The sequence below is a fragment of the Mandrillus leucophaeus genome, unplaced genomic scaffold, assembly GCF_000951045.1.
Source record: "Mandrillus leucophaeus isolate KB7577 unplaced genomic scaffold, Mleu.le_1.0 Scaffold913, whole genome shotgun sequence".
Taxonomy (NCBI): Eukaryota; Metazoa; Chordata; class Mammalia; order Primates; family Cercopithecidae; genus Mandrillus; species Mandrillus leucophaeus.
The window spans coordinates 573847-582218 of record NW_012109953.1 but is presented as its reverse complement, the minus strand read 5'-3'; the positions used below and the strand labels follow the sequence as shown (position 1 = coordinate 582218).

Sequence of the window (8372 nt, the reverse complement as noted above, 5' to 3'; positions counted from 1 at the left end):
TTAAAGGGACAGATTATTTTAAGAAAGCCAGTGTCACTAACTGAATAAGAAAATTGTACAGATTTTGAAGATTTTATGTGATTTCTTGGTTGTTGTGTAACTTCTCATTCATTCATTCGATTTTATCAACCTCCCTTCTGCAAAAATATTTGAAGTTGCTTACAAAACCATATACATATAGAACCTCATAATGCAACATCAAAATGAAACTATATTAAAATTTTATCTATGTTATACCTGTATATGTGTGTGTGTGTGTGTGTGTGTTTATATGTTATACACATACACAGAAGGCAGATGTCATTGGGAGGTGACTGAATCCTGAGTCTGAGTTTCCTGATAGTTAGAAGACAACCTTCTATTCTGATACTACCACAATGAACACATGCACAATATGGTGTGCTTTTTCCAAAACACTGAAAACCTGTTGTTCTTTCTCTAAAAGGAAACAATGCTTTCTCCTCTCACCACACAAAACTGGATATCCTAGAAAATTCAATTCAACGCCAATCAAAACCATGACAAACACTTTGTTTTTCTTAGGGAGTCAGATTTAGATTCTTAGGTGAAATAATTACGAATTAATTTTTTACCTACAGAAACATGCAGTGGGGCACCTCAAATGTGTGTGGAGCAGGCGGGCATGTTTGTTGACATGGGAGCACCTTGTGCATTGAAGTTCATGTGACATTCCATGTGATGCACTCACTGAAGCCAGTGTTACAACCAAAAACACATCTCAAAATTTCTAAAACACCCCCTGGAGAGGAGTTTTCACTAAGAACCACTGATTAGGTCATGCAGTAGCATTAACTCAGTGCCTTAGATTGAAGCTCTCCAGAAGCCGATAGGAGCATGGAGCTGTGTGCAGGGGTTTATATAGAGCGTGATTCCAGGAAGTAGGGGTGGAGGGGGAATGTCTTTTCAAGGTCACCCCTGTGAGCCACTGGGGCTTGATTTCACTGGGATATCCCAAGAGGAATGCAGAAAGTCGCCAGAATCTGATGGGAGGCAGGAACATTTACCTACTCACTTCTGGCCCCAAGCAATTGAGAGTTACCTTAGGATAAGTTTGTCGCAATTTTGAGCTCACCTGTGCACAGAGCCTGGCACATTGAGACACTGTCAGCATGAAGTGAGTCCAGGTCCAAACGTAATTGTGCATTCTGGCAGCGGGGGGCTGAGAGTATGTGGCTCCAGGAACAAGGCTTCTAATAGGCTCAGTGGCACCACTTCTAGGGAGAGGCATGCTGATTATCTAAGAAGGCCTCAGGTATACTGGGCAACCAGCTTAAAACCAGCTCAGGGAGTCTTTGGAGAGGCCATCTAGTTGGGCAAATGTGAAAACCCAGAACATTTTAGATCTGAATCAATACAAGGCCAAGACTGTAGCCACTGGAGTAAATCCTAGCCATGTCAGTCCATTTAGTGAATCACCTTTCTGCTCTCCACCTTCATGGTAAGCAGGCCCTTGTTTCCTGTCCCCTTGTCCATCTTTTGTTCCTGGAGATAAATTCATGCATTTCCAGGACAGCATCAGCACTTGTACCGGAATACTGCTTCTAACCTCCCGGTTCTGCGAGGAGTCAGCTGATCTGTGGTTGGAAAGGTCAAGGCATGGCTTGATCTTTTCTCTCAACTCAATCGAAGTCTGAGATGCAGAAGCCAGGTTGTTCACATTTACAGTAGAAACTGCTCCTGTACCCACAGCACAGCCTCAAGCCCTGGCTGTCACAGCAAGTTCCTGATTCTCCTGCCATGAAGTTGTTGTGTGAGTGAACAAGGCCGTGGGGCATCTCCAAGCTGAGTGTGAGACGATGCTCCTACAGACGTACTCCCTGCAAGCCACACCCTGGGGAGAAACAAAAGGATGCAATGCCAAGGTGATGGAGGCTTCGTGGGTGGTGATCTCTTAGTTTGCTCTGGGTTTGTGCTCAGTGCTCAGCAGATGAGGAAGTTGATGGCTGTCTCCAGGCCCCATCTGTCCACATTGTGCACGTCCTCAGAGCAGGGAGCTGGCACTCACTTACCTCCAGACTCCCAAATCTCCCAGTTAAATTCTACCCTTCTAATGGGCACCATCTTAGCTCCAGTCCCCTTGAAGCAGACCCTGGGACTGCTCTGGAAAGTGATACTAGGGCTTGGGAGAGATGGAGGACTGGAAAGGGGAGGGGAAGAGGCCAGGAGCCATGTAAAGAAGCCTTATGATTTTATACACTGTAGTGAGCTGGGCTCAGACCCCCACAGACCCATTAAAAACTGGAGAGAACTTCCCACTGGAGACATGCAGGAGGAGACTGTTCATCCACTGGTCCCTTGGCCATGGGCCAAGGGTTGACCTGTGGTGGTGAGGTGGGTATTAGCTCCCTCACAGGGCAGCCACCGGGATGGCAGGTGGCCCCACAGTCATGCCGTTGATTCTTAGCAGAGCTGATGTGCACCGGAATTATCCTGCATGGCCACATAGTTGTAGCGTGCATTTGCTCTTTAATGAGTGCATGGCTTGTGCTAGATTTATACGACATGTGATTCTCATCACATCAATTTTTACAGAAAAGAAGATGCAGGTGGCCTGCCTTTTCAGCTGTATCCTCTGTAATGCAACAAGCAGGGTGACAGGGAGGTGCTGGAGGCACTCTGAAGTTCTCCATAGTCTCTTGCTGCCAGGAGCCACGGAAAACTTCGTCACACGAAGAGTCAAAGGTCAGGGTGTGTGGTCCGTGGGCACTTCCTGCTGCACCTCCTCCGCTCCTCTCAGGGCTGTCCCATGCCTGAGAAGGCCCCTCACATTAACCCTGAAGCAAGCAGGAACTTCCTTGGTTCTCAGCATCCTTCTAACCAGAAAACGGGCTCAGGTTCTTCTCCCACCCCCATCTCTCATATGCCAGAATTTAACTTGTCCCAAGACGCATTTCACCTTTTCTTTGTGAGAAACACAGCCAGAGTAGATCAAAATTAAAGAGAATGGCCTGGCGTGACAGTATTGGCCATAATTTCTGGCCTGGAAACGGACACCACAGGGAAGTAAGTTATGGAGGAGGGTTTAATGAAGGAGTATAGAGAGCTGTGGGCGGGGTGTGGGGAGTCATGGAGAAGAGTGTAATGAAGAGGTATGGAGAGCTGTGGGCAGGGTGTAGGAAGTCAAGGAAGGGAGTGTAATGAGGAGGTATAGAGAGCTGTGGGCAGGGTGCAGGAAGTCATGGAGAAGAGTGTAATGAGGAGGTGTAGACAGCTGTGGGCAGCGTGTGGGGGAGTCATGGAGGGGAGTGTAATGAAGAGGCCTAGAGGGCTGTGGGCAGGGTGTGGGAAGTCATGGAGGAGGGTCTAATGAAGAGGTATTGAGATGGGCGGGGTGTGGGGAAGTCACTGAGGTGCAGTACCCTAGTGGCCAGCAGGAGTGGGGAGCTGCTACTGTGCCCGGAAGAACAGGGGGACTCCCAGTCTCTGAGAGAGAAACCAGTATTAGGAAGAGGGACTTTCTGATGGGATCTGCAGCCTTCAGTGGAGGAACAGATACGTGGGCAAAGGGAGGGAGCCTGGGGAGTCCCTCTAGTTGCATTACATTTATTTCTGTTTCTCCGCCCCTTCCTGGGCTTCCTTAAGGTCTGCCTTACCCTTTACCGAACCCCCATCTGTTTACATTAGCTAGAGTGGATTTTTGTTGTCTGCTTCTGGGAATTCTGATGGAGATACTGTGTTTACATGTTTACATACATTATTCAATTTAATTCATGCAACAAACCCAGTGAAGTGAAAACCCCCTAAACACTCACATGCACTCTGCAACGAAGATGTGGGAGCTCTGAAAGCGTAAGTGCAGCAGACACTGTCAGTGGCTGGGCTAAACCCCCTCCATTCTCAGTTCCACAGCCTAATCAATAGTTGCCTAGGGAGAACACCTCTGCCTGGGGGCATTACTGTTCTGGCTGCAGGATGATGGTGGATCTGAGTTCAGGGCAGGCCAGAGGTGCTGGAAACGCAGTGTCCAGGAAGCAGCCCTCAACCAATGGAGCTGGGAGCTGGTAGATAAATGTCCTAGTGTCCTAGCTGCTGTGAAGAGAATCTCTCTGGGGTGTAGTCTGCACCCATTTCCAGAATTTCCCTGTAAGTTGAGTCCTGATTGCTCCCAGTGGTAACCGGTTCAATGATACATCCCATCTTAACTTTCTACCATTTCCCGTCTCTCCCCTACTCCCCACTCCACTGAGTTTTCTTAGGATCACTTCTCAAAGAAACGACTTGTACTTAATCCTTTCCTAGGGGAGCTGGGAAACCAAATCTGAGACATCAAGTTTCTTATCCAAGATTGCCTATCAAGCGTTGGGGAGTTTCAAGCTCTCTGACACTTGATACAATGCAACTAATGATACTGAGTACATGTGTGTAATGCATGGCACAAGGGCAGAAATTCACAGTTCTAGAGTGTTGGATTTCACGTGGAAATATGGTTTGTCAAATGTTGTACCTCAGAGTGCCAGTGGGAGACTTGTGCTTGTGGATTCCCTAAGCAGGCAAAGGCAGAGAGGAATTAATGAGAGAAATGATGGATGACAGGGGAGTGATGATGAGGTCAAGCCTCACGGTGGAGGAGGAAGACGGCATCACACTGGGAAAACTATGGTAGAGTAGGGTATCTAGACAACAAATGGCCAGTCCTCTGGGAACTGGGTTAAGGGTTTGAAAATAGAAAAAGAAACAGAGAAAAAGGGAAACACACAAAAAAGCCTATATACCTTCTGTTAATACTATGCATGACTACTTATACACACATTATGGGTTCCTCTGAAAGTATGAAAACATCACATATGGGCGGCAACTTCACGACAGCAGCTACCCAACAGGAAGAAAGAAAGGAAAAGAGAACAGACGGTTTGGAGTGAGTCTGCATGGATGGGATCTGGGTTAACCATCAATTTGTGTTGCTGCTGTTTTGCATCATTAAACTTTGTATCTTTTAGTAGCTGAATCTTTATTAGAAACCATTGAGATTTTTGAGTGAATGCTGAACATGTTGAGAAGAGGTGAATTCTATAGGGAACAAACAAACAAACACAAAATAACAGCAACACAATCCTGCAATCTTGTTTCATCTGTAGGGTGGAGCAAGGGCTTTAAGTCCTGCCAGCAACAAAATGAATTGCCAATCATTTTTTTAATTATTGCAAAATAGAAATAATATAAAATTTGTCATTTAACTATTTTTAAGTGTATAGTTCAGTGACATTAGATACATTCACAATGTTGTGTAACCATCACCACGATCCATCTCTGGAACTTTTTCATCTTCCAAGACAGGTGCCCATTAAACAACTCCCCATTCTCCCTTCCTCCAGTTCCTGGAATCCACCGTTCTACTTTCCGTCTCTATGAAGTTGACTACCTCAGTATCTCATATATATGGAATCATACAATATTTGTCCTCACCTATTATTTTTGACTTATGTAAAATTTCAGTATTTTACACACTTTTTAAGTTTTATTTGTAAATAACAAATAATCCTTTATTAGGATACATTTATAACATGTTGGTGGTGTAATAAACCTTAAAAAATAGCAGTTTGGAAATAAAAGGTATATAGATTAGGATGGAAGAAATAAACCTGTCTTTGATTGCAGATGATGTGATTGCCTGTATAGAAAATCTGAAAGAATCAACAGAATAACTGAAACTTCATAATAATTTTATAGCAAGCATGCAGGATACAAGGTTAGTATACACAAGTCAATTACTTTCCTATATGCCAGCAACCAATGAATGAGTGGAATTTAAAATGAAAACACATTACCATTTATATTGGCAGCCCAAATTTGAAATATTTAGATACAGATCTAACGAAATATGTCGAAAGTTTATATGAGGAGAATGACAAAACTTTGATTAAAAGGAAACAAAAGACTAGATAAATAAAAAGGCATTCAATGTTTATAGACAGGACAACTCAATATTGTCAAAATGTCCGTTCTTTACCACTTGACTGGTAGATTCAATGCAATCCCAACATAAATCCCAACAAGTTATTCTTGTTACATAAACTAATTGATTTTAAGTTAGTTTTTTTTTTTGGCCTCTGAACTTTTTATTGGCCTCCTGCTCCCCAAAGGGTCTCCTGCTTCTGCTGGCTTAATGTCTGAGAACTTTGGTGTCATTGGTTTCAGGCACCACTTTGCCATCCAGCCTGGTGAGTAGTGTTCTTTTGGATGGTTTACATAGAATTGCTGCTGTCCAGGGCATCACCAGTATTGAAGTCATTGCTGTCTTCCAGCAGGCGGCAGTAGGTGGAGATCTCAGCCTCCAGCTTGACCTTGATGTTCAGCAGGGCCTTGTACTCCTGGGCCTGGTGTTGTCCCTCTGCCCGGGTCTGTGCCAGCTCTGACTTCAGATGCAGCAGGATCCCGTTGAGCTGCTCCACCTGCAAGGTGTAGCAGGCCTCCACCTCCCTCAGGCTGTTCTACAACCTGGTCTTCAAATTTCTCATGGAATCCAGGTCGATCTCCAAGGACTGGTCTGTATGTCTCAGCTCTGTGAGCATAATCTCAGGAGCTCCAACCTCTGTGGACTGTGTGGTGACCACTGTGGTGCTCTCCTTAATCTGCTGAGACCAGTACTTGTCCAGCTCTTCTCGGTTCTTCTGAGCCAGCTCGTCATATTAGGCCTGGATGTCTGTCATGATCTCGGCGACGTCCTGAGATTTGGGGGCATCTACCTCCATGGTCAACCCAGAGCTTATAATCGGGCTTGTAGGCCTTTTATTTCCTCTTTGTGGTTCTTCTTCATGAAGAGCAGATCCTCCTTGAGAGCCTTAATGTATGTCTCCAGCTGCAGCCGAGTCACATTGGTGTCATCAGTGACCTTGCAGAGCCCCTGGAGGTCGCTCTCTACAGGTTGGAGCATGGCCAGCTCTGTCTCATACTTGACTCTAAAGTCATCAGCAGCAAGATGGGCATTGTCGATCTGCAGAACGATGCGGGCATTGTCCACAGCATTTGCGAAGATCAGAGCCCTCAGGTCCTTGATGGTCTTGAAGTAATGCCCCCAGGCTCTGACCTGGGGTCCCTTCTTCTCCAATTGCTCACGGATTTTGCTCTCCAGCCTCTGCTTCTTTGTCTCCAGGCTCCTCACTCTGTCCAGGTAGAACATCAGGTGGTCATTCAGACTTTGCCTGGTCTCCTTCTTGTTCTGGATGCCTTTATTCCTGCCAGACTCCCGGCCATCCCTGCAGCCAGGGCTCCAGACACCATGCCGCCCCGGAAGCTGGTGGAGCGGGACATGGAGATCAGGGAACCAGAGCTCCAGCACCTGCATAGACGCTGGCCTTGCTGCTGACCAGCAGGGCACTGTAGCTTGGTGCCTGGACAGAGCCCAGGGACTAGTAGTTGGTGGAGAATGTGGAGCGAGTGGTGAAGCTCATGCTGTCCGAGGAGGAGAGTCAGAGGACAGTACTCAGGCTTTGCCGATGGTCTTGATTCTATGTTTGTATGGAGAGGAAAAAGACCCAGAATAGCCAACTCAATATTGAAAGAGAAGAAAGTCAGAATACTTACACTAACCAACTACAAGGCTTACTGAAAGCTACAGTAATCAAGATGGTGAGGTATTGATGAAAGAATAAACAAATAGTTCAAAGGAATAGAACAGAGAGCTAAGGTATAGACCCACATTAATATAGTCAATTACTCTTTGATACAGGAGCAAAGGTGATGCAATGGAGAAATGTTGTATTTTCAATAAATGGTACTGGAACAACTGGACATTTCTGTGTAAAAAAAATGAATCTAGATCAAACCTTACATCCTACACAAAAATTAACCCAATAGAGCATAGACCTAAATATAAAATGCAGAACTATAAACCTCCCAGAAAATAACAGAAGAAAATCAATGACTTGGGTATGGCAATATAACACCAGAGGCAAAATCCGTAAAAATAATAATCTGGATTATATTAAAATTAAAAATTTCTGCTTGGTAAAAGACACAGTTAAGAAAATGAAGACAAGCTGCAGATTGAGAGAGAATATGTGCAAAAGACACATGTGAGAAAGGATTGTTATCCAAAATATGCAAAGAACCCTTAAACTCAACAGTAGGGAAACAAACAACTCATTTTAAAAATAAGCCAAAGACTGAAACAGACACTTTGCCAAAGATATACAGATGACAAACAAGAATATGAAAAGATACTGCACACCATATGTTATTATGGTATTATAAAAAAAAATAATGAGACATCACTGTTCATGAGAATGAAAATCCAGAACACTGACACCACCAAATATGGCGAGGATGTTGAGCAACAGAAACCGTCATTCACTGCTGCTGAGAATGCAGAATGGTACAACTACTTTGGAAGATGGTTTGGTGATTACTCACAA

The 8372-nt window shown here is 44.8% G+C and overlaps 1 pseudogene; it reads right to left on the bottom strand.

Annotated features, from left to right (window-relative positions):
* Positions 1-6121: 6121 nt before the first annotated feature.
* LOC105531843 lies at positions 6122-7409 on the bottom strand (annotated as a pseudogene).
* Between the last annotated feature and the right edge of the window lie 963 nt (positions 7410-8372).